Here is a 12,881-nt window from a genome sequence, read left to right as displayed (position 1 = left end):
ACGCGAGAAGCTGTGCTGAACTGCTAGACATTTTAGTGCCCCTGTACCTGTGACAAGCCGGTTAGCCCGGCAAGAGCACCAGTCTCCGTGCTAATGTCACTCCGTGCAAGTGTTCTAACCCCAGTACAGGAGATAGGCGGTAGGGGGTGGAGGAGGTGAACAAGATAAGGGGGAGAAGGCGATTTACTGAGAGCAAGGGGAAGGAGGAGATGGGTTAATGGGACTGGAATAAATACATACCCTGGCTAGTAAATAATAAAAAATTGTTACACTACTACAAAGTTGTCGTCTGCCACGATCCCTCATTAATACACTACTGGCCATTAAAATTGCTACACACCAAAAATGACGTGCTGCAGACGCGAAATTTAACCGACAGGAAGAAGATGCTGTCATATGCAAATGATTAGCTTTTCAGAGCATTCACACAAGGTTGGCGCCGGTGGCGACACCTACAACGTGCTCACATGAGGAAAGTTTCCAACCGATTTCTCATACACAAACAGCAGTTGACCGGAGTTGGGTGGTGAAACGTTGTTGTGATGCCTCGTGCAAGGAGGAGAAATGCGTACCATCACTTTTCCGACAGCCGGATTGTAGCCTATCGCGATTGCAGTTTATCGTACCGCGACATTGGTGCTCGCGTTGGTCGAAATCCAATTACTGTTAGCAGAATATGGAATCGGTGGGTTCAGGAGGGTAATACGGAACGCTGTGCGGGATCCCAACGGCCTCGTATCACTAGCAGTCGAAATGACAGGCATCTTATCCTCATGGCTGTAACGGATCGTGCAGCCACGTCTCGGTCCCTGATTCAACAGATGGGGACGTTTGCAAGACAACAACCATCTGCACGAACAGTTCGACGACGTTTGCAGCAGCATGGACTATCAGCTCGGAGAACATGGCCGCGGTTACCCTTGACGCTGCATCACAGACAGCAGCGCCTGCGATGGTGTACTGAACGACGAACCTGGGTGCAGGGTTCTGTTTACATCATCACGATGGTCGCATCCGTGTTTGGCGACATCGCGGTGAACGCACATTGGAACCGTGTATTCGTCATCGCTATACTGGCGTATCACCCGCCTTGACGGTATGGGGTGCCATTGGTTACACGTGTCTGTCATCTCTTGTTCGCATTGACGGCACTTTGAAGAGTAGACGTTACATTTCAGATTTGTTACGACCCGTGCCTCTACCCTTCATTCGATGCTGCGAAACCCCACATTTCACAGAATAATGCACGACCGCATGTTGCAGGTCCTGTAGGGGCCTTTCTGGATACAGAAAATGTTCGACTGCTGTCCTGGCCAGCACATTCTCCAGATCTCTCACCTACTGGAAAGTCTGGTCAATGGTGGCCGAGCAACTGGCTCGTCGCAATACGCCAGTCACTATTCTTGATGAACTGTGGTATCGTGCATGGGCAGCTGTACCTGTATACGCCATCCATGCTCTGTTTGACTTAATGCCCAGGCGTATCAAGGCCGTTATTACGGCGCGAGGTGGTTGTTGTGGGTACTGATTTCTCAGGATCTATGCACCCAAATTGCGTGAAAATGTAATCACATGTCAGTTCTATTATAATATATTCGTCCAATGAATACCCGTTTATCATCTGCATTTCTTCTTGGTGTAGCAATTTTAGTGGCCAGTAGTGTACAAAGCGAGTATCTTCGCATATGTGGACACGCAGCAGGGTTTAATGGGAGTGTTATTAGTATGGGTACCAGTTCTTTCGCATAATATCTGCGGAATCTCACAAGTACTCAATGTGGTCCAATTGCCATTTCACCAATGCCTTTCCTCATTTGAGCATCCGAGCATCTAGTAAGCTATACTCTATGCGAATCTGACGTTTGTTTCGCATCGGCTTCAAGGATTTGACGTTTTCGCACGCTGTAGTAATGCCTGTAGCATGCTGTACTGTGCACACGACTGCCACGATGCACTCGGCGGAAGACCTCGAGGCGCAAACCCGGCCGCTACATCACTGCCAGCCACCGCCCGCTATGAGTCAGGGCTACACGGGCGGAGCGCGGGCATAAAGACAATTTCCCGCGGAACTGAGACACACGGCGCGGGTCGGCAGACGTTTACTGCCGTTTAGAGTGAGCGACGGCCTGGCCGGACGGACGCCGACCAGTCTGCCACGAACCGCCGCGCGCCCATGAATAGTAAAGCGCGCCTCTGACAGCCTTTTGTTTCGGCGGAAATCGCTTCTCTCGCCGTTCGTATAGGAGGACCGCGCCGTGCCCCGCCGATACACCCTGTCCCTCTCTCCGCCCCTATCTCCTCCTCTGTTTCTCCGTCTCTCGTATATGCTCTACATCCCTCGTCTTCCCTTGACCATTATTCGGGCACGGCCGGACGTCACTTTTTGCTCGATATAAAAATGAAACACGGCGAGGCAGCGACTGCGGTCTGGCCAGCCCGACTGGAGAGCTGACAGGCGTGCCTGGGGCCAGCAGACGGGAGGAGCGCCGTCCAACCTGCGGTCTGTCTGCCGCAGGCGGACGTGGGACCAGCTGCAGCAGCCGGCGGGCGGGAGCAAGAAGTACACCGCTACCGCCGCGCCGCGTACAGCCCTCTCCGAATGCCTCTGACTGTTCGCAGAGAACTTCCGCACGCCTTCCAGTCTCCTCCAAAGCGCGGTCCGTCTACCGGTCGTAACCGTACGGGACATCGGGAGGTCAGAGTTGCTCGTCACAAATAACAACTTCTTCAAATGGTTCAAATGGTTCTGAGCACTATCGGACATAACATCTGAAGACATCAGTCCCGTAGAACTTAGAACTACACGACTGGCCATTAAAATTGCTACACCAAGAAGAAATGCAGATGATAAATGGGTATTCATTGGACGAATATATTGTAATAGAACGGAGATGTGATTCCATTTTCACGCAGTTTGGGTGCGTAGATCCTGAGAAATCGGTACCCAGAAAAACCACCTCTGGCCGTAATAACGGTCTTGATACGCCTGGACATTGAGTCAAACAAAGCTTGGATGGCGTTTACAGGTACAGCTGCCCATGCAGCTTCAACACTATACCACAGTTCATCAAGAGTAGTGACTGGCGTATTGTGACGAGCCAGTTCCTCGGCCACCATTGACCAGACGTTTTCAGTAGGTGAGAGATCTGAAGAATGTGCTGGCCAGGGCAGTGGTCGAACATTTTCTGTATCCAGAAAGGCCCCGTACAGGACCTGTAACATGCGGTCGTGCGTTATCCAGCTGAAATGTAGGGTTTCGCGGGAAACGAATGAAGAGTGGAGCCACGGGTCGTAACACATCTGAAATGTAACGTCCACTGTTCAAAGTGCCGTCAATGTGAACAAAAGGTGACCGAGACGTGTAACCAATGGCACCCCATACCAAAACGGCGGGTGATACGCCAGTATGGCGATGACGAATACACGCTTCCAATGTGCGTTCACCGCGATGTCACCAAACAAGAATGCGACCATCGGGATGCTGTAAACAGAACCTGGATTCATCCGAAAAAATGACGTTTTGCCATTCGTGCACCCAGGTTCGTGGTTCAGTACACCGTAGCAGGTGCTCCTATCTGTGATGCAGCGTCAAGGGTAACCGCAGCCATGATCTCCGAGCTGATAGTCCATGCTACTGCAAACATCGTCGAACTGTTCGTGCAGATGGTTGTTGACTTGCAAACGTCACCATCTGTTGACTCAGGGACCGAGACGTGGCTGCACGATCCGTTACAGCCATGAGGATAAGATGCCTGTCATTTCGACTGCTAGTGATACGAGGCCGTTGGGATCCAGCACGACGTTCCGTATTACCCTCCTGAACCCACCGATTTCATATTCTGCTAACAGTCATTGGATCTCGCCCAACGCGAGCAGCAATGTCGCGATACGATAAACCGTAATCGCGATAGGCTGCAACCCGACCTTTATCAAAGTCGGAAACGTGATGGTACGCATTTCTCCTCCTTACACGAGGCATCACAACAACGTTTCACCAGACAACCCCGGTCAACTGCTGTTTGTGTATGAGAAATCGGTTGGAAACGTTCCTCATATCAGCACGTCGTAGGTGTCGCCACCGGCGCCAACCTTGTGTCAATGCTGTGAAAAGCTAATCATTTGCATATCACAGCATCTTATTCCTGTCGGTTAAATTTCGCGTTCTTTAGCACGTCATCTTCGTGGTGTACCAATTTTAAAGGCCAGTAGTGTACTTAAACCTAACTAACCTAAGGGCATCACTCACATCCATGCCAATGGCAGGTTAGCGGTCGCGCGGCTCCAGACTGAAGCGCCTAGAACCGCTGGGCCACATCGACCGATAACAACTTCTTCCAGCGTTTTCTAGCTCACGAGAGTATTGCTCAAAAAAAAATCGACAAGAGCGAGTAGGGCTCGTCCACTCGGGTGTACATACAAACTTAATTGCACTCAAGTGCCAAAGAAACTCGTATAGGCATGCTTATTCAAATATAGAGATACGTAGACAGGCAGAATACGGCGCTAAGGTCGGCAACAGCTAGATAAAACATCAAGTATTCGGCGCAGTTGTTAGATCGGTTACTGCTGCTACAATGACAGGTTATCAAGATTTAAGTGAGTTTGAACGTTGTGTTATAGTCAGTGATGGGACACAGGATATTCGAGGTAGCGATGAAGTGTGGATTTTCCCCGTACGCCCATTTCACGAGTGTAGGCTCTATGTCAGGAATCCGGTAAAACATCAAATCTCCGTCATAGTTGCGGCCGCGACTGTGTTAGCCGATGAGGCTTTCCATTGTGGAGCAGAATGACCCTACAGGTGAGATTGCCTGATCGTTTTGATTTGATCGATTGGCGAAGGGTAACCAAGGTTTGCGAATAACGCTGGACATTCACTGTTGCCCCGTGCTGCAGGAAGTAAATCAGAAGGGGGCCATCGTGGTCAAAGAAGAACGCCAGCATAACCTTTCCTGCACTTGTATGGAGGGCCCTGTTTTTTTTTTTTGTGTGTGGTGGTGACACTAGATGCTTCCACTCGAGACTTTGTCGTTTTGATTCTGGTTCGAAGTGACCATGACTCATCTCCAGCCACCACTCATGCCAGGATCGCATTTCCTTCCCTAACATAGCGCTGCAGGTGAGCAAGACAACGGGCCATTCGACATGCTTCCTGGTGTGGTTGAAGACTGGGGGGGGGGGGGGGGGCACCTATCGGGCACACGCTTTGCGCATGTGTAGTCGTTCGTTCATGATGGTGTGAATACTTCCGAAGCACAATCCGACCACGGCGGCTATGGCTTAGCCTGTCACTCGGCGGTCCTGGGTAATGAGTGGATCCACCAGCTGGACGATGTCATCGGTAATGCTGTGTGGTGCTCCAGACCGTGCATCATCGGCTAACGACACCGGTCCTTCCCTGAAACTCTTGTGCCGCGTCTTGGTCCTTGCAAGGGACATGCAGTGTTCGCAGTACACTTGTGACATTCGTCGATGAATGTCCGTTCCTCCTACTCCTTCCGCTGTCAGAAAACGAACAACACCTCTTTGCTCTTCATCTGACAGTTCCATGCCACTGTTTGAAATGCGACTGGACGATTGATGCATGCTGCTGCTAGCTGTCTGTAGTCACGTGACGTGTACGCGTGCCCTCTAGCGACGGGTTGTGAACTGCCACACTCTGGTCGGAACCACACCTCGTTAAACACACGACGATATTACCCTCCTGTCACCGGTTTGCCCATTCCAGACACTGGCTCGTTTCTTTTTGAATACCCCTTATATAAACACAAAATTTTCCAAACAAGCAGTGGCACTCGTGTTATTGAGTCTTTAGCTCCTGATTTAACAAAAAAACTATAAAAACGAAGTATAATCTTTCATTGTTTTAAAAATAGAAGTGTTCAAAGAAAATTACTTATGATTCTAAAGTTCGGTTGTATTCTAATATTTCCTAGTATCTGATTTCATATAGTAATAATGGTCTCAGATAGAAAGACTGGGGATCATTGAAAACAGGGCAAAGGTGGACAAGAGAAGCGTGCTTGTGGTTCCTCTTTGGCGCTGAACGCAAGACTCCGGGTGTGCAGCTCTGTGCTGGCTCGTTGTTAATGGACGAGACTGATTTGAAATCTTGCCACGAAATGGCTTTCTGCGCATTCATGTTACGAGCTACGAGTTACGATGAGCTGAAGTGCACTGCTATTACGAACGGTGGGATTCAACATTCTCGTACTATGATCTGTGTCTTGAGTTGAAATAATCTATAAAGATGAACATAACTTACCCACATTTATTTACATTTCCTTCCCACTGTTAAACTGGTAGTTGAAAAACAAGATTCTAGGTAACACACATGCTTTCGTGCAACTCGCGATGCAGCTGCAGAAGTTCTGCTGCGAGCAGTTGACTTCAGCAAACGTGTTTATTCACAGGAGCTGCTTTTACAGTCCACATTTATTTATTCAGTCCTGGCTTTGCTGTATGACATTTCAGGTTTTTGAAGGCAAGTTGCTTCGAGATATTTGTAGCGGCCGACGATATCTCAGCTACCATTCAGTGTCTGTTCTAGCGCATTATAATTTTGGGCTTTGTTTGGAAGTCTTAAGCGAACAGACTGAGACATGTATGCTCATCGTACATGTCTTTGTCAATAAGGTGCGCATTTGTGTATTTCACCTGTCAGATAATGAATTTGCTCATGGGAAATTTAAAATTCATTTAAATGTCCATGTATTCCTATAGAGTACCACGTAGCGCAAAGTGATTTCATTCTTAAAATACAGTCACATAGTGAGCAATAAAAATTAGGAGGGTCAATAAATTTCTGGTTGTAAGAAAACATTTTAAATACGGCAAGTTTCTGTAGATATTCTTCACGTACTCAGAACTTACCAACACAGGGGGGCTTACAAACACAGCGCATGTTTCGTTGTAGAGATAATTACTCGATCCGGATAATTATCACTTGCTTTTATTGCAGTTAAGCATAAGCTGGATTGGATTGGATTGGATTGTTTGGGGGAAGAGACCAAACAGCGAGGTCATCGGTCTCATTGGATTAGGGAAGGACGGAGAAGGAAGTCGGCCATGCCCTTTCAAAGGAACCATCCCGGCATTTGCCTGGAGCGATTTAGGGAAATCACGGAAAACCTAGATCAGGATGGCCGGACGCGGGATTGAACCGTCGTCCTCCCGAATGCGAGTCCAGTGTGCCAACCACTGCGCCACTTCGCTCGGTTTGGCATAAGCATCCACGTCAAGATTTTCGGAAGAGATCTGCACATTACCTATGTATGGTGCAAAGACAGACATTTGACTATAAAATAAATAAGCCTAGTGTAATGGCTTGAAAGAAAACCAATAGTACGCGAAACCCACTTTTACTTTTGACAGTTCTTGATTAACCAGATCTGAAGATGCACACGAGTTGGGACATAGTCAGAACAAAAATCCGTAGTGATCCAGGAAGGGTTATTTTGTGTGTTATTCCAATTACGGACCGCAATGTTTTACTTCAGGTGTGAGTACGACGACCACCTCCAGACTGAAGAGCAAACAATTTTTTTAATCAGATATATTTCCTTTGATAAGAACCAAATGAAACTGAAACTTCCTGACTGATTAGCAGTGTGCGCCGGTCCGGGACTCGACACCTTGCCTTTCGCGAGCAGTGCTCTCCTTGGCTGAGATATCCAGGCATGTCGCAGGAACCACTCTCAAAAGATTACCGTCGCTAGAATCTCTCTTTTACTTTCCCAGCTTCACTGAAGTTCTCCAGCACATCTTGCTGAGGCTGAGTTATTTCTCCGCAATATTCTTTCTTCAAGGAGTGCTGTCTGGCAAGGAAAACACCCGTGAAGCTTTGTAAACGGGGTGGAGGTTACCACTGCTGCAGAAGCCGTCTGAAGTTTCAGTGTAAAGAAATTTATTGTGTGTTGTAGCGTGCGAGACTTATCTGAATAAAAGTGTAGCTTGATTTGGAATTTGGAGAAGGAACAGTTCTATTAATAAACATGACATCTTGAGCTATCTCATTAATTTTGTTGTAAATTCTATATTGTACGTACCGTAATATGCTACTGAAAGGACACATCCCTTCAGTCCAAAGTGTTTCGAGATTGATTTAATGGGAAATCGAGAAAAGTTAAAATGGTGGTTTTAATGCTTCAGAACGTTCGTATTACCATGTGAAACTGTCAGAAAAACCCTTCTTCGCGATGTTGTTCAACTCGCACGTCGCATTGCCTTCAACGTTGATTATGTCGTCAAAGCACTAATTCTTGTCGTTTGTCATTTTGTAGTAGGTTCCTACTTATAACACAAAATCTCGTCAATGGTGACGACGTTTCCAGAAAATAACAGTCCGCGCTTTGCATTTCGTTCAAGTCGCGACAGGCGTCCACGGATCTTCCGTTATGTTGGGGAGTCAAGGTGTGCGCGATAATCTCTTGATCACCTGGTTTAGATATGTTGCTCACCGCGATTTGTGACGCAACAACGTTGATTTCCACGTGTCGTGTTCGCCTGTATTATCGACAGATGTTGCTTTGTACACCTCTCTACACTACTCGGTTGATTCTAGCACGAAATGCCTTTGTTTAATTGACGTCGGTGTGGTCCTTTGTACTCTACTGCGCTGCCACAGTCTAGTGACAACAGAAGTACTACGTACGTTCGCTCTGTTGGTAGTTCGTAGGCTGCAGTGGTTGTGTACGGTACGAAGGCGTGCCCAAACGGATATGCACCTCCATCACTGTGCAACAGAAGACGATGTACGTGCAGCAAGACGAAGGAATATGGAAATTTTTTCAAACAGAAGAGTACCAAACCATCAGACTTGCACAGCTGTCGAGCGGGTCTAGGCGCTTCAGCCCGGAACCGCGCTGCTGCTACGGTCGCAGGTTCGAATCCTGCCTCGGGCATGGATGTGTGTGATATCCTTGGGTTAGTTAGGTTTAAGTATTTCTGTCTAGGGGACTGATGACCTCAGATGTTAAGTCCCATAGTGCTTGGAGCATTTGAACCATCTGATTTGCACAGCTGTAGATAAGCGTTTAAGGGAACATAGAATTCGTGGTGCGCCACGATTAAGTCGGCCCCAAGTGGATGGAGTGGGCGTTGAGAACATTCTGGAAATGATAGGTGAAGATTCAATCATAAGTGTCTGCCGCGTGAGTGCCACTGTAGGGGTTCCTCAACCAAATGTATGGCGCCTGCTTCGGAGACAGCAATTCCACCCATTTCACATGCAGATGATACCGGAACCGACAACTGTAGACAACAGTAGACGGCAGAATTTGTGCCAGTCGGGTACTGTTTATAGGTGAGAGCCTCTTAATCTATGTGGGTCTCATGAACGCTCATAACATGCGTGTGTAGGTGTACGAGAATCTTAGCGCACCCAGAGTACAAGGATATTAACATCGTTTTCGAATGAACATTTGGTGTGGTATAATGGTCAATCAGCTACTCGGAGCGCATGTTATTTCACAGCGGCTGACTGGCGTAGTGTATCCACAGTTTTTGGAACATGAATTGGGTGGTCTACTTTACGATGTCCCACTCGCTACAAGAACCGAACTATGGTTTATTCTCAACGATGCCCCTGCACACTACATTCTGTAGGCAAGAGAGTATCTCAGTGTTGCTTATCGCAAGTGGTTAGATCGTGCAGGACCAGTTGCTTGATCCACCAGATCTCCAGATCTTAACTCTCTGGACTGTACCTTTGGGCCCGTCTGAAGAAGTTCGCGAATGGTGTTCCAACTGAGAATGTAGCACAACTACAGCAGAGAACTGAAAATGGCTTTCCAAGTGACAGAATGAGACGAACGTAGCCTGCAAAATTCCGAGAGCGGTAAGACATAGAGCACGCCACTGTTTTTATCAATGTGGATATCATTTTGAACATGTTTTGGAGTAAATATGCAGTACGTACTTTGTTGAATTTACGTTACTTTCATGTCGTTGATTTCTGAAGAAAATTAATTTTTTGTTGTTTGTGTTGCACTTGTGATCCGTACTCTACTGCAGATCTCGGAAATAAAACAGTTTCAGACATAATTTTTATATCATTTCACTCGTATTTTGATTCATACACCACACCACTGAAGTGTGCACAGTTATTTTTGAATCATCTTGTATTTCTGTTTACAGGATTCGATATCTGTACGGTAGGTGTTACCAAAACGTAATACTACAGAGCACAGACGACAGCACGCGGGGTGAAGGACCCCAAGTTTCCCTCCTCCTCCCTCCTCCCCCCTCCCCCTTCCCCTCCCCCCCCTTGCCCCCCAATTTCCTCTCCAGTAAGGTCGCGCATGACGGACGACGCGCTGCTATCCTCGTAGAAAATTGCTAATGCGATGCAAAATTGTAGCCATTATTGCTCAAAACGGAATTGCGGCCGTAATGACAAGGCATTATACTCCGGCGTTCGCCATTTTCCCCTTTCTTATTTGGCAGGGCCCGTTTCTCCTGACGTTAGATTCAGCGCGAATTAATAACCCGGCTCACAACGGAGGCTCCCGACGTCGCTCAAGCAACTTCATAATTTTTGCTTCGGGATTGAAAGGGGGGTAGTGGAACGGGTAAGAGAAAGGAGAAGGAGTGATCGTAATTTGGTGGGACGAGGCAGAGGGGTGAAACTAAACCTGCGGTGTGTACGATGTATCTGTATCGTCGAAATTTACCCAGCCAGAGAGAAGCCGAGCGCGATTGTACAACCTTACCTAGAGTGCTGTTTGGAAACAGGCGGCATATTTACGATCTATCATAACCAGGCTAATAAATTCCGCCAGCAGTTTATTAGCAAAATAAAAAAGGGGGGACTAGGTATTATGATGCGACATAAGCGAAAGGCAGGCGTTCCGCGCTGTAAATCTGTCTGGAGTTTTCCGTAAGGGGAGGGGCTATGGAGGGGGGGGGGATTAAATAAAAATCGGCACCATAAACGACAGGACGGCCTGGAGGGACGCGGCTCTGGCTCTACCTGTGCGACAAAGTTGTGCCCACAGCAAATCAGGGAGCTGCGTCGATAACCGAACGGGACCAAATCAATCGACAAACACGACCCGATTCGCTTTTCAGAATGAGTCCCGAGTGACAGCTGGGACCAGTTGCAAGAATCACGACTGTACTGGGTACTACTGTTAATACTAGGTCTGACATAATCAATCCTATGATTAGGGGGCGTCCATTACTTCCATGAGTTCAAAATGAGGGGGGGGGGGGGGGGGGTCTGGGAGAATTTCTCCAAATCTCATTTAAAGAGAGGTGAGGCGCAATGAAAATCGCACTTCACATTTTTCTTTCAGAAAATATATATTATTATAATGGACAATATTATAGCCACCACCAGTTTTTATGGCCTCTCTGAACTGAACTGAATGCTTGCACGTGTGCATGGCTGGGATTCCCCGATTTGAAACAAGTGCTGCACAAATGTCAAATTTCATTCGGCTAGTTCTTTGCCGTGCCGGTCGAAATCACAGCTTGTCAGTCAGTGAGTCAGTCGTGATATTTTGCAGCGCATGCAAGGCGATGTTATTGCGCCCAACATCAATTTGTATGAAAACTTTCACAATGTGTATGTTAAGCGGCATGCCGACAAGTAGAAACAAACGTGCGAGCAAGAACTTAATTGTTTGTGGAATGACGCTAAACTGAAGTTCACCGACGAGCATTCTCTTAATGATCATTTACATCAAATTTAAAAAATCATTTTTACGTATTTTTACACAACTATGGGGATAACCTCATATGAGAGGGGGAGGGATCCCACCACATTTCACCAAATCTCACCAAGCGCGGAGGTCCCAAATTTTAAAGAAAATCCCTCACGTAATTAATGGACGTCTCCTTACGCGTCGCTGGTTATACACAGGGTATACGAGTGTACACCCTGTGTGCTCGTATGCAGGGTGAGTCAACAGTTGAAACCTTTTGCAGAAGAATCCGAGAAATTCACTAAGATTGGAAACAAAAGTGGACAGAGTCTGCTTCATTCCAGACTCAGTCATTACATGCAGCGAGACACGCCTACGCTAATAAGATAAAACCTCATTCCCTGCACGACACAGGTACACGGTCAGCTATGATTTTTGTGTATAAAATGCATGTTTGACCATTCGCTACTTTTTTATTCAAAACCCAAATACTGACCTGTTTCAGTCACAGACCATCTTCACGGGTTCTGTCAAAAGATACAGAAAAATTACATACTGAATACAGGAAATGTTACAAATTCTCTACCGAGGAAGTGAAAAATCTACATGAATACTTACAGGGCTAAAACAGTTTAAGCCACAACATCACATCTGTCACTACGTAAATAATAGGCATGTCTAATGTGTAGAGCATGTCATTCCAGTATTGGAGATAAATGATTAGCCACGGGGCACAGTGGGCCAGAATAAATTTGGCTAGAATTCAAAAACTGCTCCAATATGGCCAAAAATGGATGTAATGGGGTTTTAATTATTTCGATAGTGATTTTTATATGAAAATTGAAAAACTCAAAATTGTGGATCCAATACGGCAAAAAGACTCTGGAAAAAATTAACGTAATGGATAAAAATGTTTTCGGTGAACATTAACAATTTTAATGGTAGACTCTATAACACAACTGTCTTTATATCTGTCTTTATAACAGAAAATATATATTAGTAGCACAAATGGAAAGTTTTATAAATCTTTTTAATCTTCTTCCACTTGTATTTCTTGTTTTCAGCTTAATTTTCTTCTTCATATTCTTTCTCACCGACATTTGATACTCATCATGCTGATTCCTGATAATCGTCTGCAGCAGCTACCAAGAAGGCAACTACTTCTGACGACGAAGTTTTCACTTTCCTCGGAGATGACTTCCGTAAAGAAGAAATATAGGGACTGGCTGTGGT

This window comes from Schistocerca cancellata, chromosome 1 (genome assembly GCF_023864275.1).
Source record: "Schistocerca cancellata isolate TAMUIC-IGC-003103 chromosome 1, iqSchCanc2.1, whole genome shotgun sequence".
Lineage (NCBI taxonomy): Eukaryota > Metazoa > Arthropoda > Insecta > Orthoptera > Acrididae > Schistocerca > Schistocerca cancellata.
This window is presented reverse-complemented; position numbering follows the sequence as displayed.